Here is a 24,759-nt window from a genome sequence, read left to right as displayed (position 1 = left end):
TCAGTGAACAGAAGACGGAGGCCTACTGTGTTTCCAATTACATATCCAGAGGAAGCCAGAGACTCTAAAACAGGGATGGCAAGAACCTTGAAAGGACTTTTGCAAGCTCTATAAGTTTGTCATTTTTCTTCTCCTCAGCTGGGAGGTGGCCTCACATGCTTCAGCCAGACTTAGATGTACTATGTATGTATGTACTAGAATGCACTATAAGAATGCCAGGAACCAGTGTGGTCTGTAAAGGGGGGCCTCACTGTAACGCTGAGACGGGCTTATTGGCAGCTCCAATAGGAAATTATGAGCAGAATATTATATATATATATATATATATTTTCATATATATACACACACACACATATATAAACACACACACACTACACATACACACACTCATAAACACGCACACATGCACATTTTAAAAGCTTTCTGCAATAGCCATCTGAAGTCTAAATTGAAATATAACTGAAACTAGGACTTAACAGTGCTCTCCTCCTCCCCGATACATCTCTAATTTTTCTTCTGGGGATTCGGGCTGCCTAGACCCTCCATTTCAGAGAAGTCTCTCTGTATTTCCACAGAGCACTGAAAGAGAATTTAGAGACTGAGTCTAGAAACCTCATTTCACAGACATGAAACAGGCACAGAGATGTGGTGAGAGGCTGAGACTAGATGGAAAGAAGCTGGGTCCTTCAGTCCAGGACACTTTTCTAACAGCCCACTGCCACACAATCTCAGGAGGACTGCAGCCAAGTGCAGCCAAGTCTTCTTACAGAAGACTTAGAGATAAGGATAAGAGGGTATCTTATCCTTTTCTCTGTGATGGAGCAATAAATAAGGTTAATGGTGGGTAACTACATTTGTCACATCTTACGCTCAGATCCTAGACTCAAGGTACTCACGGAATCTCTTTTGTTTCCAGCAAGAAAATGATGTGTTGAATCACTGACAGGGAGGCACAATGAGAGGCCAGGTGTAGGGTCCATGTTTACCTTCCCTCCTCCTCCCTGGCAGTCCTCCTGCAGACTTTTTAAGGCTGCATTGGCCAACTTAAGCCTTTGTATCTGAGGAAGATTAAGCCAAAACAGTCTCCTCTCCCTATGGTTCTTCCTCTTCGCAAGAAATAGTAGTACTGAGTCTTCTTTATTTTTTTTAATTTTCTTCCTTTTTTTTTTTTTTTTTTGAGATGGAGTCTCGCTCTGTTGCCCAGGCTGAGTGCAGTAGCACCATCTCAGCTCGCTGCAAGCTCTGCCTCCCGGGTCCACGCCATTCTCCTGCCTCAGCCTCCCAAGTAGCTGGGACCACAGGCACCCGCCACCATGCCCGGCTGGGTTTTTTTTTTTGTATTTTTAGTAGAGACGGGATTTCACCATGTTAGCCAGGATGGTCTCGATCTCCTGACCTCATGATCCGCCCGCCTCAGCCTCCCAAAGTGCCGGGATTACAGGTGTGAGCTACGGTGCCTGGCCCAGTAGTACTGAATCTTATTCCTCAAAAAAAGAAAAAAAAAAGTCTAAATAAATATAATCATCCACTTCCTTGTTTCCAGGTTGTCAAGATAAATCAGGCTCACTGTTCCTGCAGAGTCCCTTAAACCTTTTGTTTCACCTAAAGAGTAGCCGACAGTTTCTTCAGCTTCATGCATCCAGCCTGGCACACCCCTCATGACCAGGGCAGACCTGTACACCAGCCTGGAAACACAGAGAGACTTCTCTGAAAACAGAGCCTTTGTTCATGAAGACCGTTGTCACTACTTGTGGACTTCCTGAGGTTTTTTTTATCAGCTGTTGAAGACCCTTGATTCTCACCCAAAGCAATGTCAAAACTGATGCTGGTAGAGGAAACTATGCAGGAAAGCAGAGAAATATATTGTTGGGTATTTTTTTAGCGCTAGAGTTTTTAATCAACTCTTTACCCAAAGCCTGATACCAGATCAAATCTTAAATTTCATTCCACCTTTACAGACATATGGCTTCATGACTGTCATGAGATATATTCCAAACTTCTTCATGTGGAAGCAAGGCTGTTGACTGGACATGCCAATCCTGGGTCCAGCCACATCCACAGCTCCTTCCAAGCTGACCAACTCACACCCCTTGGTAGAAGGGAATTCACCACATACTAGTTTTGTGAACCGCTAAGACTTAGTTTCCTCATATGTTAAGTGAAGGTAATTATAGAACAACTTTATGGGATGATTAAATAAATATGGAGGTGAAGAAATGAATGTTGACTAAATGGAGATAATGATTAAATGAAATAATATCTGTGAAATGCCTAGAACAATGCTAAACAAATCTTAGCAACTGTTGACTGTTACATTATGTGACTTTGCTTCTTCTCCCAGGCACTCTTGGGCCACTATTGTGTATCTGAACACAATTTGATTCATACATTGGACAGCAACTTATGCTACTCAAGTTCCATGGGGGACAGATTAGCCTGATCCTGCAGGGGAACCCTGAAGGGTAAGTTATACTTCAGAGTGTGTGGCCCATCAGAAAACCCTTTCTGGTCCAATCACCTCATCCTGGAAATCTGAAGTCAGACATGCTGAAAGAAGGAGGTGGGTAGAAAGGGGAACTGAAGGTGAAACTAAAGATAGTAAAAGGCTTGAGTTATAGAAAAGGCCAAGAGGGCTTCAGCAATGAGAGTTACAAGGAGGCAGAAGCATGAGTCAGCAGAAAGCAAGAGAGACAAAAGTATACAGAGGAGAAGGGAAAAGAGTAAACCGCTCCAGGTGGAGTTAGAGCAAATTAGAGGAGACACAGGAAGCCACAGCAGTGGCTTCACTAGACTGAAGATCTATGAGTCCTGCTTGTTGTGAAGTTCCAGTTCCTCGAGGTCTGTTATTTCTTATTTTTCCTGCTCTTCCTGAGGCCGGGCCTTTCTTAGGTTCCTGAGCACATATATTTTTACGATAAGCCATCTGTTATTTGAGAGCCTTCTGGTGGATCTCGTTTCCCTGCGATCAAAAGAACCAAATTACAAAAACAAACAAACAACAAAATAAAAGCACACAATCTGATGCTTCAGCCTGCCTTTGCATGCTCCTCTCTCAGGTTTGCACTTCCTACCAGACATAAGGCAGTGTAGCCGCACCAGCCAGTCTCCCATCCCTAAACACACCCTCGGTAGTCATGCTTCAGGATGTGTTCTCATGCTATTATATAACTGATGCCTGCAATGCCCTTCCCACCCATCCCAAATCCCCCTTACAGATCGCAGATGGAGTGGGCACTGCTGGTGCTTCTTCCAGATTCCCTCAGAGCTCTATAATTATTTCCGTACACCTGGTGTCTGGCTTCTGGGTGCTTTTGCTTCCAATGGACCACATGGTAACTCTCTTCAGAGGCCCACCTTCTGGCAACTAGAACCAGTTTGCTTATCATTTCAAAGATCAGAAGTGTCTGGGTCAACATAGCTTCCCAACCCTGCCCACTATGACCCTCAGACAAAGGCCGACGAGTATGAGACAGTAAGAAGCAAGTTCCTTTGCTTGGAAGCCAGGGGCACACTGTGAGGTATAACTTACCCTCCAGGGCTCCCCTGCAGGATCAGGCTAACCTGTCTTCCATGGGACTTGAGTAATCTCATCCTCACTGGAGTCTTCTCCTTATCCTCCCTTGCTCCCTACACCCCTTTTCAGGTTTCTCTCAGGAGCACTTCCTTAATAATCCATTTGCCCACTCTCCTCAGGGTCTGCTTCTAGGGAGGCCAAGCTAAACGGCGAGGTGTTTATGCAGGGTAAACACCTCCTCTCAGAACTTCCCTTGGCAGTTCCCTCTTGCCACTCGAACTCTGTACATTACTATAACTAACAGCACACTTCCTGGTTTTCATGTTAGATTATGAGTTCCTCAAAGGGGAGGGTTTTGTCTTGTTAATGTTTATTTCCCCAGTGCTTAGCATAATTCTTGAAAAATATATTTTTAAAAATATATTTGTTGTACCTCTATCTACAATTACCCTAGAGCTATGGAAAGGAAAAAATTATATAAAGTCACTGATTTCTAAGAGCCTCTGGGCTTCAGTTTCCTCATATCTGAAAAGAAGGTAATTATTTCTAAGGTTTCCAAAATCTATGATCTTATATTTGAGCAGGATAATGACAATTTCTCATAATCAGCCCTGCCAGTTAATGTCTCATATCAGGAAAAACTTGAAAACCCGAATGATTATCTTTCACCTTTGAATCAAGAGATCTGATTGTCCAGGGACAACTTACAAATCCTCAATTTTATAAATGTCTATAAATGAGCCAGACAGCTGCAAAAATATTTTTAAAACCTCTGCATCACATATTCATTCATTACTCTATCATCAAACAAATGTTTATTGAATGAGTATCATGCCTAAGGCACTGTAAGCATTGAATGAACAATCAGGCTTGGATATACAATTAAAATATGCATAATCATTTACAGTCAATAAAGCTTACATGTGCATTTACTCAATGCATAACAAACTGGAGGTGATTAATATGGTTTCCATTTTACCCAAGTCTCATAGGAGCTGAAGAGGCTTATCCAAGATCATACAGCCAATAAATAGAGACCTTAAGCCTACCAGGTCTTTTGGCTTCAAACTTTATCCCACTTCCACTCCACCATGTTACTTTCCTTTGCAAAATATCCACAGGAATCAGCCCTTTACCACATTTTCTCATTTGCTTTAGCTCTAAAACATCTTGAGATGTTTTTGAACATCATCATTGATCGCCAGACTGTTTTAAATGTTGCAAATATCTATTTAATAAGGTAAATGCTACTTGTACTCATTTAACCTCTACTAAGTCTTCGCAAATGATGTGATTTCATTCCCAAGGAAAAAATGACACTTTCTTTGTTGGGCACATGTACCAATCCAATACAAATATAGACACTTGATAGTAAATCATACCTGTAAATACAGTTATATATTTATAGATGTATTCAGTTGTAATAAGTCATACATAAAGATGCCTTTAGTTATAGAAATCTAAACATATGTTTATATAAAATGCCAACATATTTGTAGATAATGGTATCTGGTGAGAGTACAAAAAGCTTTAAAACACTTGTTATGTATTCCTAGTAAACCAGGATCATGCTCAAAGCATTCAAAGAGTAAGGTGGGGGAAAATGGCATAAAACCCAAACATAAAAAACACCAACACAATAAAAATACTAATGAAATATCTAGAGTCAAGCAACATACAGTGAGAATTAGGTCTGTCAGCCACCATAAAGTGAATCCAAGTTTTCATTTATGTCAGAAAAAAAAGAAACACATAAACCTGATTGGGAGATTAGGTGCTGGGTGGGGTGGAGGATAAATGCAGAAGAGGGCCAGCTTTATAAGGGAGGAGATCAAGTTTTGGCCTAAAGGAATAAGGACTAAGGTTTTGTGATTAGACTGTCATCAAATTCAAATGTTAAGCTTGCAAAGATGTCTCAACAGCAATCAAGTTGCTTGTTTGGTGACAAAGAAAGATCCAGTTTCAGCAGTAGTATAGGTTAAGACTTTCTAGAGTGAAGCACTTAACCACAGAATGAATGTCCTGTATGCATGAGCAGGACCTATGTACCATGGACGGCCCTATAAGATGATGAAGATTTAATCTTTCATTGGAAGACACTTGGGTGATGCTACAGGATAATGAAGATTTCATCTTCCATTGGAGGATACCTCAAAAGTCCAGCTCTTTAGGTCTTTTCTTTTAGGGAAGTTTCCCTTGAGAGGAATCTTCCAATCTCCTACCTGGGGTACTGGGTAGAAACCTGGGTTCCAGAAATCTAGGAACCAATTAGAAAAAAAAAAAAAAAGATGGGATTCTACTGTTCAGTGTGCAAACTTTAATTCAAGACCTTATTTCTATCACTGTGTCTCCCCAGGCTTTGGCTGTATCTGGCATATCTCAATCCGGAAACTTTCTGGTCCACATTCTGCACAGTACACTTAACTCAGGTGGTCTGCTGAGGTCCGCGAAGGGTTCCTGTAGCTGAATTGGAAAATGGAAAAGGCTGAAGTCATTCTTCTTCCTGAGGTTTTGCAATGAAAACTGCCTTGTATTTCGTTGATATCCCACTGTCATCACTGCACCACACTCTACACCCACACCTCCCCACCCGTAGACACTGGGCTTCATGTTTCTCTGGTATGCCTGCTCATTTACTCACGGTTCATCCAGTTTCCATCAGCCACATTTTAGTTGAGATCCTCACTCCTCTTTTTTTTTTTTTTTTTTGTCCTTGTAGATTTATAATTCTCTATTCTTCTGCTTTCATTTTGTTTCTAGAGAACATGGAGTTCAATTCACCATCTTAATTCAGAAATATAATGATTTAAGAAGGCTCAGCTGCAGATATGTAAAGAGATTTGCAAAGGCATAATCAAGTCAAGTCATGGCAAGGTCATAAGAAGCAGTCACAAAAGCAGCAGTAATTTGAGTGCGAATGGCAGTTTTCATCATGACTATGCCCGTTCACAGGGACTCTTTGAAACAGAAATTTGGCTGAAAGGGTTCCCCTTTCTGCTTGCGGCAGGACATGAAAGAGGCACAGAGGCTACGGATGCATGTTCCCCAGGCCCAGGTTCCTTCCTGGCTGTGTGGTGATGGGCAAGTTGCTGGCCCTCCGGTTGTGTCTTTGGAAAATAGATGTAACTGCACCTACCTCATTGGGTTATGCAAAATATTACTGAGATCATGCGTGAGAGTCCCCAGCACAGTGCCTGGCACACAGTTCCTCCCATCAACAGCAGTTAAAGCTCATTCCCTCACAGCCCTTAGAATCAATTGTGGGCCTAGAGGGCTTTCATTTATCTCTGCTTACAGTTCTTTGCCCCGTTGGAAAAGGAGTTAGAAAGAAAGAAAAATAAAACGATAAATCACACAGGCTGTAACCTTCAGAGTCTGAAGAATGCAGCCCCAGGCAACTCCCGCACCACCCAGGAAAGTGTGCTAGGCCTCCCTGCTCACCCCCATTACCCACTGAAGGCTGTGCTAGAGTGAAGGGTGGGAATTGAGAAAGGATGTTTGCTTTCAAGCATGATCCTACCCCTTAGGATATGGGTCAGATGACCTCTTGGGAGGGGAGAAAGGGAAGGGAAAGGCATTCCATATTCATGTGACTCTTGACCTACTTAAAGGTCGCTCCCGGATTTACATCAGCCGCTTCTTGGGAACACTTAGCACCTGACTATAGAGGGAGCGGCTGGCCTCTTCTTTCTGATTTAATTAGTTCCCCATGGAGTGGTTGGCTGAGAGCCCAAATTCCATACAATCTCATAACTGGAAGGAACATTCGAGATCACCCATTCAGTGCTTAACTCTCCTCTACAGCGTTCTCAACAAGTAGCTGTTTGCCTTATTTGAGCCCCCCCCAGTGAGAAGAAATTTTGGAAAACTCTATGCTGTCTGTGGACAGCTCTAAAAGCCACAAAATTCTTATTGAAACCAGTTCAGTCTTTCACTGACTTTTAAATGAAAAGTTAGGAGCAGCAAAGAACATTAGAATCCATCTCAGCCATCAGGGACCTGACAGTAAGGGAAGGAAATGGACATTAAACACATTAAGAAGTCTAGAAGTGTGAAGACTGTGATAGTGTTACAGAAAGGAAAATGCAGGGCGTTAGGGGAACACTAGTCTAAAGTAATGATTTTCAGTTGGTGGGAAAGCGGGTGGGGAGGGAGACAAATTTAGCCCCCAAAGGGCACTTAGCAATATATGGAGACATTTTTTATTGTCACAACTGAAGAGGTGCTCCTGGCATCTAGTGGGTAAAGGAGAGAGATGCTGCTAAACATCCTACAATGCACAGGACAGTCCCTTCTACCAGAAAGAATTATCTGGCCCCAAAGGTCAGTAGTACCACTGTAGAAAAACCCTAGTTTACACGTTTCAAGGAAGGCCTGAAGTTTCAGCTGTTGCCCAAAGGATGAGTCAAGATTACCCAGGTAGCGGGAAGGGAGGGAAAGAGGGTCCCAGCAAAGGGAACTGCATGCATCTAGAACCAGAGGCCATGCAGTAGGCCTCCAGAGAAGAAAGGCAGTTTTGGAATTGGATGTATGATTTGGCCCAGTTCTACCCACCAGGATCTTGTAGGGCAAGTTCAGTCCTCCTTCCTCCAGGGAACCCTTCAAGCATCTGAGGACAGATGTGCTGGCCTTGATGAAATCTTTTCCTGAAACTCTTCAGCATTGCTCTAACAAACAACTTTGTGACTCTTGCAATCCCAGTCAACATCTTGTTTACCTAAACCCCTCACTCAGGGCCATGCTGCTAGCCAAGACATTCCCCCAGATGTGAGATGATGGGCAGGGAGACAGGTGAGCCCCTTACCACTTCCAGAGCTGCAGGCAAGATTCTGAGGCTGTTTCCCTAGAGGCAGTTTTCTAGGTTGAATGAATCAGCCCTGGAGACAGCCCTGTAGTCACATCAAGTTTTTCCCACTTGTATAGAAAATGAACCCTGGCTATAATTAACCGGAAGTGTTTCTTAAAGCCCTGCCCTGAAAAACTTGAATAGAAAAGTTGTGCAGGAAGGATGAGCCAGCCAGATGCAGATCCTCAAGCCTGTGTTCAGGGGCAGGAAGGAGGGACAAAGGAGAAAGGGGGAACTTCCCCCTAAAACCAGTCCTGACCTTCAGCCTTTCCAACCAAGGGTGCACACTCACATGTAGCCACAACCTTCAGGCTGCCCTTCTGCAAAAAATGCTTTTCCAACCCCTTTCCTGGCCAGGGCCTGCCTCTGCAGACTCAAAGAAGGGCTGGTCAGGGCAGAACACAGCAGTCAGGTTGGGCTGCAGAGGGGGACAGGGAGCAGAGTAGAGGAGTAGATGGATCAGGAATGAGTTTCTTCTCCTTATGTGGGGAAGGCTGGGCCAGCGTCAACCCCAGGGTACAGGGAGAGTAATTTGCAGGGGTGTCTGGGAATGATTCTCGGGACCTGACACTCATAGATGGCTGAGCGGGACAATCTTTGTTCATGCAGACAGGTAATTATTTAATTATATGTCTGCTCTATAACAAACAGCCAATTTACCAATGGCCAATGTGGACTTAGCCTCGAGACAAGCCATTATCCCCTCTTCTATTATGAGTTAAATTGTTTATTTTTAAGTGTTAAAGGATAGAAGTTATTGATGGAGATGTGTATTGTAGTTTGAACTGATACACTCAGTAATTACTGTTTTTAATCAGAAGAGAATCTTTTGAGGAGGTCACTCAGAAACAGTTCAGTAAGTCAATTTAAATTTAACTCAACCCACAAGTACCAGTCACTTCCACTGTGTAAGGCTCTGTATCAGCTACTGGGAGGGACAAAAAGATGAAAAATAAATTTATCCCAAAAGCTGACATATACTGTCATGTATGATGGTTACCTAAAAATACATAGAGGTACGAAGAGCCCGAGAATGCAGAGGAAGGAGAGGAATTCTGAGAAAGAAAATCAAGAAAGACGCCGTAAGAAAGGTAGTGTGTGAGCTGGGCCTTGGAGGATGGTAAGGATTTTGATGGAGAAAGGGAATTTTAAGCATGTATGAGGAAGGGAGGAAGCAAGGAGGGGAAGGAAAGTAGAAGAGAAAGATCCAGTGTAGATGAATGAGGCAGGCTCTCTTGTTCCAGCCATTAGATTGACAGCACTTAAGCCAGAAGAGTTTTGTCAAGGCAAGAGCCACATGGCTCCAGAGGCACTGGCATGTCTTCTTGGTGCAGAAACTGTGCTCTGCCTCTCTATGGGTTCTGAGGTGCTCCTGGTACCGACATTTATTTCCCCACAAATATCCAGTCTGACTAGGTTCACATGTCAGGTGCCCTGGTTCCACTTCAGCTTTCCTTGTGCCATTCCGGGTAAGATGAAAGCCTAGTTCTGCACTCTTTACTTTGACTGGCCATCCCATTTACCTAAAGAATTTTTAAAAATGGATATGCTGAGGCACATCTGAGACTTACTAAAACCCCAGGCTGTGGCCCAGGTAACTGCACTTTTGAATGAACTTTCCAAGTGTTTCTGATACCTGTCAAAGATTCAGAACCACTGCCCTGGTTGCAAGGCCACAGAAGACACCCGTTCAGTCTGTCCCCTCAGGGTCCAGTCATAGTTGGTATTTAGCAAATGGTGTCGAAAGAGCACATTTGGGCTTAACTCAACAAGAGGGACAAACAAGGAGGCAGGTCACCTGTATTCTAGTTCTGATCCCCACTTTTCTGTATGAGCTTGAATAAACCTCTAAATTCTCTGTGCCTCAGTTTCCTCATCTCATAGATGGCATCTAGTGGGTAAAGCGGGTAAAGGACAAAGATGCAGTTGTTCGTCATACCTAGTGTGAAAATGGAATGGGATAATGTTTGAAATAAGTGTACTGAAAAGCAGAAGCATTCTATGTACATTTTATTATAAGGTGTTATCATTGACTCACCTGATTTTAACCCCTTATGGGCAAGGAGTGCTAGCACATCCCTTTAGAAGGAGACATCTGATCGAGTTCCGCACACAACAGTCTGTGGTGGGACTCCAGCAAATGAAAATCCACTGAGCTAAGGCTATCCTCTGCCAGCGCACTAAAGCATTTCCTTTGTCTGTGGGTAATAACTGCAGTTACTATTTAATTAAGAAAGACTTCCAAGGAAGAACAATCAATTTGCAAATTACGTAGGGTAAAAAGCAGCCAAGGAATTGCTCAGCCATCATGGTAGCCCATGCATACTAAGTGAGGGGAGAGTTCTATCATGCAAGGCCTGCCTGGCCCTTCTCTGGCTTTGTGGATTTACAGTCTCCAGGGTTCATCCAAATTGTCAGCTCAGGAAATTTTGTTGCATCAGTATATTTCTTAGGTCAGGGGCCAAATCCACTTGGTAGAACACCATCCCTTTATCAGTGGGAGAAATGATCAATCTGAAAGAGAATATATAATTTATGACCAAATAGAGCAAAGCATTAAATCAGGAAGCTGACACCAGCCCGATTTACGACATTGCTCTACTAAGTGTATTCCCCACTGTGTCATCCAACAGCCCATCTTGATCTAAAAACACCTGTTTTGGAGAATGAGGTTCTCTTCAGCACTGGAAGAGAAAGGCAAAAAGCAAATTGCTTCAATCAGCAGCCATTTTTGTTGATGGAAAACCTTGTGGCCCTATGCCAGCAATCTATAAAAGTAAATAAAAATTGAAGTGCAGGTCTGAAAGAAACAGCAACACAGTATGGCTACATTAAAATATTTATGCCTTCAGACTTTCAGATATCCATTATCTACAGTATGTTAATAAAAATGCTGAACTGACCTTGGCTGGGACACAAAATTTCCAGTGCCCTGCAAAACAACTCTGTCCTCCCACACACCTTCAGGAATAGAGAAATATGCAAGGGAGAATGTGAACCCAGACATTCTGACTTGGGTTAATACTCTTGGCCTACATTGGTGGGGGAAACTCGTGACTGAAAGCAAAAGAACTGTGTATGAGTCCTACCTCTTTCAATAATTAGCTGGTGACATTGGGAAATGGCTTCACCTCTCCTCACGTGCCTTATGAGAGGATTGCCAAATATTAGCAAATTCCAAACCTGGCAAATTGCATTCAGATTTTAAATGAAATATGTGAGCATGCAGATTGCCAGGCTCCTTACCTAACTTCATGGGAATCAGAAGTGGATGGGTTTCCCCGCCTTCACCGCTAGCCTTCACCGCTATGTTCCTGATGGTCCAAGAGCAAAGGGAATCCTGGAATCCACGTCCTCTGCACTACTTCCCCACACTAACCGTGTATGACTGAGTCCTACCCAGTCATATTTCTGGGATATACACTTACCTATGGTTCTTCACTAAGAAAAACAAAGTATTTCTCCTCACCTATGGAATCAATGGCTCTGGATTCGGTTCAGACTCAGGATGACATCCAATGCCTTCTTCAAATCTGGCTGCAACCTACTCTCCTAACTCCTTTCTTTCCAACAAACTCTATGCTTCTGGAACTTGGGATTACTTACCATTCCCTAAGCAAGCCATTGTATTTCACACTTTCATACATTTATGTATGCATTTCCTCGAATGCTTCTCCCATACCCTCAAAATTCTTAATCTTTCCTTCAAGACTTGGTTTTAACATCTGCTTCCAGGACTGCCTTAAAGTAAACCAAATCTCCTCTCTGTTGTATTTTTGTCATTTGCTTGTATGACTGTCTCTCACACCAGGCTTTGTACTCTCTTCCTCCTCTTTCTGATGGTACGTACGTAGGAGCATGTGGGTGGCATGAGTTTCTCAAATATAGGCGGGAGGCCCACAAAGTCACAGGATATTCATGACACATTTAACTGGAGCAATAGTTTTCTCCTAAGATTGGTGGACATTTTAAATATTTAAACAAACACGAATATATTATAAGGCCAAGTGCACAATGCACACAAAATTTTAACTAAAACAAAAGCCCTCAAACAAATATCAAGGGAGGTTATGGCAAGACAATTCAAATTATGTGGCTGCCGTCACCACCACCAGCAGTATCCCGAGCAAAACCTCTGTTCCCCATTCTCCTTCAATCTCTTTGATGGGAAGGGCACTTCACAGAAACATGGGAACAGCACTGCTGAGCCAAGACTTATTCATCACTGATGTTCCCCATTCCTCATCATCAGCCCTATGCCTGGCACATCATAAATGCTCAGTAAATTTGTACTTATTGATTAATTGGGTGAGACAAATAGATGAACAAGTTAGGAGCATCACTGTTCATTTGGGGAAAAAAATCATTCCTTTAAGTCATATTCCCCCAAAGTGTCAAGATTTCTTCATCCCTCAAATCCCAACCTCCATTTAACATAATGAAAGTAACACGTACTGTCATTGTAGGGCAATTGGCACCAACATCTTGAAACTTTAATGGGCTGGGCTGGGGTGAGTCACTGTTTAGCCCTAGTTGAAAACCTGCATAGATTTGTGTGGAACAAAATCTAGAAGAAGGAAAACTGTAGGTTGAATAGTAATCTAAATGTATCCTAGTATGATAGAGGAGGGGAAGTTTTGGTGCCATAATGTCTCCTTTCACTGGTGTTAAAATGTATTTCTGTTGAAGCTTTAATAAAAATTTAATTAATTGTCTAGTATCATTAAAAAAAAAGTGATTACTGCGGGCAGACCCTCCCTGCTCTCACAATTCCTGAAGGCACCTCTGTGGGCAGGTGAGATTATTCTGTCAGGAATATGCCTAACCAACTGCCTGAGGGCAGAATGGTCAGCGAATGGAAAACAACTAATGGAAAGGTTCTAACTACACTTGCTCGGTCATTGGTGAAAGTTAGTGAGGAGAAAGAGATAAAGGGGGATGGGGAAATGCGGCCTATGGCCAGCAATCCACATGCCAGAAGAGCGGGTAGAAACCCGGAGCCGAAGGGCCAAATATCCACGTCCCCTCAGCTGCCCTCACTCATGCTCATAGACATGCAGACCCCCAAATCAAACAGAAAACTGAACCCAGGAGTTCAAGTGCTTCACACAGTTAACCTCTAAAGCAAAATTGCTAAAAGTTGAAAACAAATTGGCCAAATCAGGCTTAGCACAGTATTCACAGGTAGATGGAGTGAAAAATGAACTGAAGCCTTCCTGCCATTCTCTCTCTGTTGCCTGCCAACTCTGCCTCCCCCAACTCCAGCTTCTGCCTTCATTTCTGTCCTTCCTGGTCCCCTGAGGGTCCCTCATGACTTCCCTTCTATATCTCTACCCTCATAAGCAAACCTCCAAGGCTTGCCTCTTCAGTGTCGCTCAGTATCTCCAAACCCCCTCCCTTCATGGCTGTCATTCTAGTCCGAGGCTGCTACCTTCTCTCTCTGAGCTGCAGACAATGGCCTTTCTGGAGTCCCTGAAAGAGATCAGGTTCCCCCTCTGATTCTTCCCCAATCCATAACCAGAGTAAGTTCCAAGAGACAAATTTCAGGCCTTTGCTTAAAACCCCGTCATCCTCTATTTTTGAATAGGCATAAAGTCTAAAACCCTTACTCTAATCTGTAAAAGTTCTTCCCTTCGTCTCCAATCTCATCTGATCTTGTTTCTCCTGACTGTCAGTACTGTAGATTCTGTCTTCTTTCAGATCACCAGGGTAGGGGGGCCTTGGCATGCAATATTTCCTCTGCCTGGAAAGCTCTCCCTGCCCCATTTTGCATGTTATATCCTCCACTCCTGCTTCAGACCTTCCCTGACCTGGTTGGTGTCCTTCATAGTGCTTGCTGCTGGTGTGTATGTCCATTGCTGGGATAATTTCCATTCATGTGTTTCTTTCACAGTGACTTGTAAACTCCATGAAAGCAACACTTATGTGTTCCTGCTCACCATTTTGTCACCAATATTTTGAACAATCTGTGGCCCACAATAGACATTCAATAAACATTTGTTGAATGAACAAATGAAAGTATGGATAATTAAATGAGAAATGTGGAAGCATCCATGGAGCCATGGTAATAGCAGGTGTTTCTATAGTCTCACCAGAGCTGAATCTGACCTTTCCTTGTAAGGTAGTGTCAGGGGCCACATGATGAACAAGGAGAGGTGGCCCTTGTCAGCATCTGCTGAGGCTGGAGCTGGATGACTCTGCAGGCTGCATCATCTTGTTTGCCAGTTTGCCAGTGCATTCAGGTAACCACACAAGAATGGTTCCTGATCCAAAACACTGTCCTGCTTTCCACCGATCCACACCTTGGCCAAATGTACCTCTCAAATTTGATTGTCCTGGATGTACTAACTGCAGATCTTGAACCACTCCAGGTCCAACCTTTGGGCAGCCAGTCCTGCTTCCTGGTGAGTGCAGATGATAGAAGCAGTGAGACATTTTCTTTACGGAGTTCACAAACAAAATCCCCTTCCAGTGTAAGTTTAAACAAGATAGATAGATAGATAGATAGATAGATAGATAAATTGATAGATAGATGGAGATGCATACATAGATATGGATATAGATAACAAAGATGAGGCTCCAAAGAAGAAGGGATTTATAAGTTTGTAAACTCCTGAGGACAGAAATGGATGAATTCTATACACTGCAAGGCACTTAGGCTGCTACTTACCTTAGTATCAGTTAAATTGAATTGACACAAAAGACGTAAGCAGATGCTAGAATGATATTCCGTCAACCAAAGCAACCAAACCACTGTTATTTGTCAAGCCCTGGGCACATGGTGTCACCTGTTGCCTAACCACTGTTCTCTCTCAATCTTTCTCTCTCTCTGATGTGAACGAATGAGACCATATCTAAGCTCCATGAGCTCTTTATTACAATTGTTAGTGCTAGAATATTATTGTCTTAGTCTGTTCATCCTGCTGTAACAAAATACTATAAACTGAGTGGCTTATAAACGACAAAAATTTATGACCGACAGTTCTGGAGGCTGTGAAGTCCAAGATTAAGTCACCAGCAGATTAGGTATCTGGCGAGGGCCCGCTTTCTAGTTCATAGATGGTGCCTTCTAGCTGTGTCCTCACATGGTAGAAGAGGGGAAGAGTTTCTTGGGCCTATTTTACAAAGGTAATAATCCCACTTGGGCCCTGGGTCTCTACCTCATGACCTAATCACCTCTCCAAGAACCCTACCTCCTAATATCATCACCTTAGGGGTTACAATGTCAATGTCAATATATGAATTTTGAGGGGACACCAACATTAAGACTATAGCAATGGCCGGGCGCGGTGGCTCAAGCCTGTAATCCCAGCACTTTGGGAGGCCGAGACGGGCGGATCACGAGGTCAGGAGATCGAGACCATCCTGGCTAACACAGTGAAACCCCGTCTCTACTAAAAAAAATACAAAAAAATTAGCCGGGCGAGATGGCGGGCGCCTGTAGTCCCAGCTACTCGGGAGGCTGAGGCGAGAGAATGGCGTAAACCCGGGAGGCGGAGCTTGCAGTGAGCTGAGATCCGGCCACTGCACTCCAGCCCGGGCGACAGAGCGAGACTCCGTCTCAACAAAAAAAAAAAAAAAAAAAAAAAAAAAAGACTATAGCAATAATCACAACAGGATTTTGGAACTGGAGGGATTTTAGAAAGGCATCATTCAAATAAGTGTACATTTTTTTCCTCAAGGAATCCTCTTTCTCATCCTCCTCCAACAGTGACCCCCTTAAACAGGTTGGTGTGGAGCACTGAGAATTTGCACATCCTCTGAAATTACAAGAGCAAGAATCATGAAACCTGTTGACCAAACCAAAGAAACTAAAAATTTACCTTCCAACTCTAGTAGCTATAAGGATAATGATTCCATGATGACAATTTTTCACTTACATATTACTCCACAATCATATTCACCAGCCCATTTGAAATCCTAGTAGAATCATTATTATCCCTCACTTCACAAAGCAAGAAATTAAGACTTGCAAAGGTTAAATGTATTGCTCAAGATCAACTACCTAATTAGTAGAATAGCCAGAATTCAAGCCCAGATCTTCTGATTTCAGAACTCGGATTCTTTCCACAATGCTCTGCTTCCCAGCAGGAGAGAATCATACTCATCTCATTAATATTATTAAATTAAGGCCTCATACATACAGCTTTGTAATAAACACCCTAAAATTTTAGTTCTAAGGAAATATCCCGGTATCTCAAAGATAGGAGCTCCTCTCCTGCAAAGAAAAACAGTCATGTCCTATCAGTTGAAAAATGCTTGCCACTTGGCACTAGCCAAAAAGAAGAGAAAACATGTCGGTAATGCATCATAAGTATTGAAAGCTGTCAGCTTTCCTCAGGTGAGTGAAAAACTCTGGCCATATAAGGATGAATTTTCTCCTGATAGCAAGACATCATACTAAATGCCAACTTCATCTCACTTAAAATGCTGGGCCAGAAGTTCCTACAAGCTGTCAGTCAAATTAAGCCGGCAACTGCGTCTGTACTTGAACTGAGGGTCCTAAGGAAGAAGCAGAGGGAGGGAAGCTTGTGGCTCACATACACACCATTTCAAAACAGACATAAAAGGAATTTTAGACCAGGCCATAGAGAAGCTCACACATTAAAGAAAACAAATGTTTTTGTTTGGGTTTGAGGGACTTTTAAACTGCAGTAGTTAGGTTCAAAAGATGGCACTCATGCAATTGTGGTCTTAAAGAGAATTGACTACCAGGTAGAATGAAGGAACAGTGCCACCGAAATCTTTATGAGTAATTTGAAATGAAATGCTTTAAATCAACTCACTTCTCAACCAGCACTCTGCAGATGCTACTCAGATGACATATTTCTTATCATAAAAATGATGGAAAGTGTACAATGGAGGTATTCAAAACCAAAGATTACCAGAGATCACTTTCATTAGAAGTACAGCACAGACCCTGGACTCCATTCTGGATATTACACATTTTGTCTCTTCACAGCCACTTGGTCTAAAGAGTCATTGTGAATTTTAAAAGTTATGACTATGGAATCAGCAAACCGGAAGTGGGTGGAGTTCAGACACATACAGGTGCAGACCTTGTACAGAAAGATCACTCATACTTCTACCAAGGGGCAGAGTATAGATAATAGAAAGAGAAAATACATATCTCACATGCTTTACATTCCAACAAGAGTGTTGGCTTGGTACACCTGAGGTCAGGTGACGGAATCAGGACTTGAACTCAACTCTTCTTCCTTGAGATTATGTTTCTAGTACAACAAGTTGCCTCTGTGACCCATGATAGCAAGTACCTGTAGCACTTGCCTTTAGCACATCATGATTCACAAACCCTTCATGTTGTACTATCTCATTTATCCTCTCAAAAAACACAGAATACAGGAGTGCATCTCCACCCACATGACTCCAACCTCTAGGTAGGATGACTATGAGTGAAACTATTTTCTGGATAGAGTAAATTGGTGGAGAAGTGGAATGGAACTTCTTCCTGAACTGTTGCCGGAATATTCATGTCTCTATCAAGTGCACTCCACAGGATAGGATAGAAGGCATCATAAGAACTTGTAAAGCATGAAGATTTGCACTTTTTTAACTAAGCCCTCCACGTTTAGTACCACACCACAACAGAAGACTCCAAGGTCTTCTCCTAAACTAACTAACTTGTTGACAGTCCAAATTATTATGAGCCAGGAAATAATAAAAGTGCACTCCTTTGAGAGATGCTGTGTGATTTCTGACTGGCTTCCAGCCTGGTTAATGTAAATAATGAGTCTCCTGGTATGCAATAATATCTCACATTAAACAATGCCTGCAGTTCACAAAATTCTTTTTCATATACATGATCTCATCTGATCCCCCAACAATATTATGGTGGGATGTTATTGTTGGTGAATGTGTATACTTGAGGTGATTGAGGTTTGAGGACACTATGTGATTTGTCTATGTTTACACAAGGACATTTTTTGAAGCACTTATCAGACCCTGAGAAGTAAGCACTGAAGTTGTCCATGAGTTGAACACCCCTCACTTTGCAGTTGTCACTGATTAGATCAATCTAACATCTCTTGAACCACTCTCTTTCATTTCCTTTTTCACTGTGCACACTGCTTTTCTTTAATTTTCTTTCCATTCCACTGGTCCTAAATCTAAGCTACTTGCACCTTGTATGCTCTTCATACATCCTTCCTCACCGTCTTAAGAAAATTTAGAAGCCCTAACTCCTTCTCCTGATTAGCCTCTCTGATTCAAAAGAAGCAAGATGTTTGCCTGAACATGAGCACCTGAAAGCATGGGAAACATGTGAAAACAGAAATAGTGAGTAAAAGGTGCAAATGTTATCAATCTTTCTCAAGCCCTTTGTGTGTTTTGAGAGTTGTACCTAAGGTGTTGGCCAGCGATGGCATCAGCTGAAGTCATCGCCTCTAGGCTTGCTGATTATAATTTTCCTCCAGCATGTTCTTTCTCGTACATGCTTTCTTGCCCTTGTACCCAAGGCCCAAGGACTCTCTGAGCAAGGTGAGCCAGCCTGTAGGAGTGAGGGAGGAGCCCTCACTGCTGGGAGAGCACCTCTCGCTGCCAACAGCTATATAAACTTTTCAGAAGACACACTGTGCCCTGAGAAATGAACCTCCACGAGAAGGGGAAAGAGTAGAGGTTGGAAGGCTCAGAAAATTTCTCCCAGCTTGGCCTGGCATGTTCATACAAGCCCTGGCAGCTTATTGAACACAGCAACAGTCTCAGTTACCTTTTAGAAAACTGCATTTTCCTTCAATGCTCAGGAAGCACATAAAGATTTGGTTGCATCCGACACCAGGCAAGGGAGCAGTCATCAGCTGCTAAGTGGGATTTAAAAGTCCGAAGACAATAGGCCACAGATATTTCCAATTTAGGAGTTTCTGGATGATCTTTGTCCAGGCCTTTTATTACTTCCAATAGTCATTTGATAGGAGGTAAAGTGACTATAAATTAGTGCCTACTAATTCTTGATAATAGAAGAGAGGTCAGTTTGTCTTTTGAAAAAAGCACAGACTTAGAGAACATATGAATCTGTTCCTAGTGTCCCTGCTGACTTTCTGAATAATCTCAATGGGCAAGGCAACTGCTCTGAATTTTGGTTTGGAATGAGAAAGGTCACAACAGCCTCTGACAAAGAGAAAATGAAGCCATGGAAGTAAACTCACCTAGTCATGGGGCATGGAAGCTGTGGCCTAACTAAACAGGCAGAAAAGCAACAATACTCTGATACTTAAAACAGCAAAGACAACGACAATGGAAATGTGTCTTTGTTCTTTTTCATGGGTCTACGGAACCTGAATGAGTGATGACTGCATCTGGAGACCACGAAGAGGAAGCTGCATCCCCGGACTTCTTTGAGGACTGTGGGAGATCAGTCCCAAACATCTTCTTTCAGCTTGTACGTTTCCTGCTTGTAACTCCTACAGGACAGTCCATGAAGACCTTTCACCAATCTCTTGCAAATGCTTGGTTCTGGCATTCAATTAAGCAGCAGGCTCATCAAGAAGCAGAATAGGCTCTGCAGGGCTACAGACAGCAACATGCCCACCTTCCTTCCTTACTGCCTGGCATCCCAACCTGCATACCTGAGTTGAGAGCACCACCATATCTCTGACCTTGTGCGCTGGACTGAGGTTATGGCTCCAGTGCAGGAGTGTGATTCTAGCAAAGGTTGACCACCCCCATTTCCGCCCTTTCTAGCCTTATCTACTCCATTTCCTTTCATGTTTCCCTGGAGTTGAACTCATTGCTTTCTATTACTGTGTCTTTACTCTCTACCCCCAGTAGTCTTCTCATCTTCCTGATCTTTACAACCCTGTTCTCCTGCAACTGACTCCATGAAACTTTCCCCAGTTCACCGCCTGCTCAGACTGTCAAAAGTAATATGGGAATTTTAAGAGGCATATAAGAGTACTATCCCTACCCTTAGAATATTTACAGTCTACTTGTGGAGACAATAAACTAACAAAAAGGACAAAGTCATTTGGGATTCAGTGCCAGGAAGAGCTGTGGAGGTCATAGCAATTACTGTGTGTGGAGTGCTTCCCATGTGCCAGGTGCTGCGCAAGAGTTTCACCCTTATTACTTTAGTTAATTCTCATCACAGCTCTAGGAGATGACAATAGCACTTTGCAGACGAGGAAGCTAAAATTCAGACGTGTTAATACATTATCTACGCATAGCTAGCAGATCACAGAGCGTGAGCTCTTAGAAACCACAGCACATTGCTGTCTCATTTTCTCACCTTCATGGAATGCCCACTTAAAAATACATTGAGAATTAATAACCAAATTGTAAAATGGACAAAGGATCTGAATAAACACTTTTCCAAAGACTATATATATATAAATGGCCAATATGCAGATAAAAAGATGCTTAACATCATTAGTCATTAGGGAAATGCAAATCAAAACCACAATGAGATATTACTTTATAGCCACTAGGATGACTATAGTCAAGAAAAACATACCTGGCCGGGCGTAGCAGCTCATGCCTATAATCCCAACAATTTGGGAGGCTGAGGCAGGAGGATTACTTGAAGCCAGGGTTTCAAGACAAGCCTGGGCAAGAAAGGGAGACTTCATGTCTACAAAAAAGTTAAAAATTATCCAGGTGCTGTGGCGTGCACCTGTCGTTTCAGCTACTCAGGCGACTGAGGAAGGAAGATTGCTTGAACCTAGGAATTTGAGGCTACAGTGAGCTACAATTGCACCATTGCACTACAGCCTAGCCTAGGCAACATAGTAAGGTCCTGTCTCTAGGGGGGGGAAAAAAAGCACACCATAAGAATTGTTGATTAGGATGTGGAGAAACTGAAAGCCTCATATATTTCTGCTGGGAAACTAAAATAAAGCAGCTGCTGTAGAAAACAGCTTGGCAATCCCTCAAAATGTTAAACAAGGTTTCCATATGACCAAGCAGTTTCACATCAAGGTATTTATCTGACATGGTTTGGATTTGTGTCCCCACACTAATCTCATCTCAAATTGTAATCCCCATATGTTGAGGGAGGGTCCTGGTGGGAGGTGATGGGATCATGGAGGCAGTTTCCCCTCTGCTGTTCTTGTGATGGTGAGGGGGTTCTCATGAGGTCTGGTTGTTTGATAAGTGGCGATTTCCCCTGTGCTCTTTCTCTCACTCCTGCTGCCTTGTGAAGAAAGTGCTTGCTTCCTCTTTGCTTCTGCCATGATTGTAAGTTTCCTGAGGCCTCCCCAGCCATGCAAAACTGTGAGTCAACTAAACCTCTTTTGTTTATAATTTGCCCAGTCTCAGGTAGTATCTTTATAGCAGTGTGAAAATGGACTAACACAGTACCCAGGAGAAATGAAAACATACATCTACAAAAAGAAAATGTACATGAATGTTCATAGCAGTATTATTCATAACAACCCAAAGTGGAAACAACCTAAACATTCATCAACAGGTAAGTGGATAAAAAAAAATGTGGGATATCCATACAATTGGATATTATTCAGTCATAAAGAGAAGCAGACACATGCTACAATGTGGATGAATCTTGAAAATATTATGTTAAGTGAAATAAGTCAGTCACAAAAGGCCACATATTACATGATTCTATTATATGAAATATCCAAAATAGGCAAATCTATAGAGACAGAAAGTAGACTGGGGATTTTTTGGACTAAAAGGGCTGCAGGGGCAGGGAAATAGGGAACGACAGCTAATGGTTATAGGGTTTCTTCTCGGGATAATAAAAATGTTCCAAAATTAGATTATGGAGATGGTTGCACAATTCTGTTAATATACTTATCACCAATGAATTGCATGCTTTAAGTAGGTGAATTGTATGGTATATAAGTTATATCTCAACAAAATCATTAGCATATATTGAGTTTTAGGGATAAATAATGTTTTACAACAAATCCTTTTAAAGCTGCCTCTAGAACTCTCAATTCTCAGTTTGGGATCTGTGGATGATATCATCAGAAGACTCAAGAGTTCTATAATAATTTATTTTAAGTTGGTGTCTTCATTTGATAAAATATTAAACCCAATTTAAAGCCCACAGTATATTTGGCAGATGACTATAAGTAAGTACTGCCCCATAATTTGAGAACCTCTATCTGTGGAATAATGACATTTCCTTTCCTAGGGCTGCAGAAACAGAGCTTTCACAGCAAGGCAGCAGAGTGGAGTGAGGATGTGTCATCCATCACAAGGCAGAAGATTGTTCCAGCACATACCAAAGTGCCTGCTCAGAGTAAATGCTGTGTATTCACACTGGCCAGGTGCAAACCCAGGCCCCATCTCTGCAGCGCTTCAGGAGCCTTTAATGGAGCAAACCATAAAATGTAGGTGATAAAATTTTTTGGCAAAAGGTGTACTGCTATTAAATTTTACTTTGAGGTGTCTTATTAAATTGATTGGTTCATCAAACTCACGAATAAAATTTAGTCACTATTAAACATAACCATGCTAGTGATTCAAATGATATCCTCGCAAGCAAACAAATACGGTCAGTAAAGAAAATACTAAGCACATGCAGTCACGCGTCACTTAATGACAGGGATATGTTCTGAGAAATGCATCCTTAGGCGATTCGGTCCTTGTACAAACATCATAGAGTGTACTTACACAAACCTAGATGGTATAGCCTACTACACACCTAGGATATATGGTAAAACCTATTGCTCCTCGGCTACAAACCTGTGCTGCGTGTTACTGTACTGAATACTGTAGGCAATTTTAACACAATGGTATTTGTGTATCTAAACACATCTAAACGTTGAAAAGGTACAGTAACAATATAGTATAAAATGTAAAAGTGGTATGCCTGAATAGGCACTTAAAATGAACAGAGTTTGCAGAACTAGCAGCTGCTCTAGTGGTGAGTGAATGTGAAGGCCTAGGACATTACTGTGCACCACCGTAGACTCTACAAATACTGTACAAATAGGCTACACTAAAATTAAAAACTTTTTTTAAAAATTTTTTTTAAAAACTTTTTTTTAAAACACTTTTCTTTCTTCAATAATAAGTTAACCTTAATTTACTGTAACTTTTTTCCCTGCAAATGGGAGTTACTATCTCTTTATTCTTCATCTATTCTTTTTTTTAATTATTATACCTTAAGTTCTCTGATATCTGTGCAGAACATGCAGGTTTGTTACATAGATATACATGTGCCATGGTGGTTTGCTGTACCCCTCAACCTGTCATCTACATTAGGTATTTCTCCTAATGCTATCCCTCCCCTAGCTTCCCACTCCCTGACAGGTCCTGGTGTGTGATGTTCCCCTCCCTGTGCTCAGATGTTCTCATTGTTCAACTCCCACTTAGAAGTGAGAACATGCAGTGTTTGATTTTCTGTTCTTGTGTTAGTTTGCTGAGAATGATGGTTTCCAGATTCATCCATGTCCCTGCAAAAGACATGAACTCATTCTTTTATATGGCTGCATAGTATTCCATGGTGTATATGTGCCACATTTTCTTTATCCAGTCTAACATTGATGGGCATTTTGGTTGGTTCCAAGTCTTTGCTATTACGAATTTGTCAACTTTTAATTTTTTTAACAACTTTTTGACTCTTGTAATAACACTTATATGGAAAGAATTCTCATTTAAAATTTTCACCTTGATGTTTATTTATCTTTTACATGAAAATAACTTCAGATTTTGTCTATTTGGAATACAATTTGACTATTAATCCTTTAGATGATCACTATAAATAGGACCCAAATTATGTGAAAATCACATAATTAATGATCTTCGCTGAAGAGAATAAATTTTATGCAATAAATGTATGGTAATTTATGAATTATGTATGTCTTCATTTTATTCTCATGCAAATGTCACCAATTCACCAAAATAATCCTCAGATATGGACATTAATAATTAAATTCGGTCATCTTTGGTATTTCGCAGACTTTCAGTCCCTAAAAGGAAGCTTAAAAAACTCACAAAGCTTTACATGTATTTGGTATTGCCACAATGAAGATATGTTTGGCCTGGTAGGAAGATAGAACCTATTTTATAAAGCAATTTGTTAGCTTGATTTGCAATTTTTAAATATGTAGGCATATGTTATATGAGCCTCCATTTGTACTCTAGTCCCAGGCCTCATAAATGTTAGGATGGACATGGATTTTTTTAGTCCCCCAGAGGTTTCTCTTTGGTAATAGCTTCTGTATTTATGAATGCCTCCTTTGTGTAAGGCACTGTGCCCTTGATGTGGATGAACAGATGCCTAAAACCCAGTTCCTGTCTTGGTGAGGCCTAGAGCCTGGCAAATGACATAGAAGTAACTACACAGCAAGGTTAACAGAAGTAACTACACAGCAAGAGAGCGTATGCGGTGTAGACACCTGCAAGAAGGAGTGGTGAATTCTATCCAGGAACATCAGAAAAGATGTTTCAAAGAAGATGAAATGTGAACTAGGTT

The 24,759-nt window shown here is 41.9% G+C and overlaps 1 long non-coding RNA gene across 1 annotated transcript; it reads right to left on the bottom strand.

Moving 5' to 3' along the window:
• Positions 1–1,334: 1,334 nt before the first annotated feature.
• On the bottom strand, positions 1,335–3,798 carry LOC117070704. Its single transcript, XR_004432011.1, has 3 exons — positions 3,530–3,798; positions 3,214–3,364; positions 1,335–2,959 (listed from the first exon to the last, which is right to left on the bottom strand). It is a non-coding gene; the product is annotated as an uncharacterized LOC117070704 (long non-coding RNA).
• Positions 3,799–24,759: the final 20,961 nt, after the last annotated feature.

This window comes from Trachypithecus francoisi, unplaced genomic scaffold, assembly GCF_009764315.1.
Source record: "Trachypithecus francoisi isolate TF-2019V2 unplaced genomic scaffold, Tfra_2.0 Lachesis_group3, whole genome shotgun sequence".
Taxonomy (NCBI): Eukaryota; Metazoa; Chordata; class Mammalia; order Primates; family Cercopithecidae; genus Trachypithecus; species Trachypithecus francoisi.
Note: the sequence above shows the minus strand (reverse complement) of the source record. Positions and strands in the feature narration are given on the sequence as shown.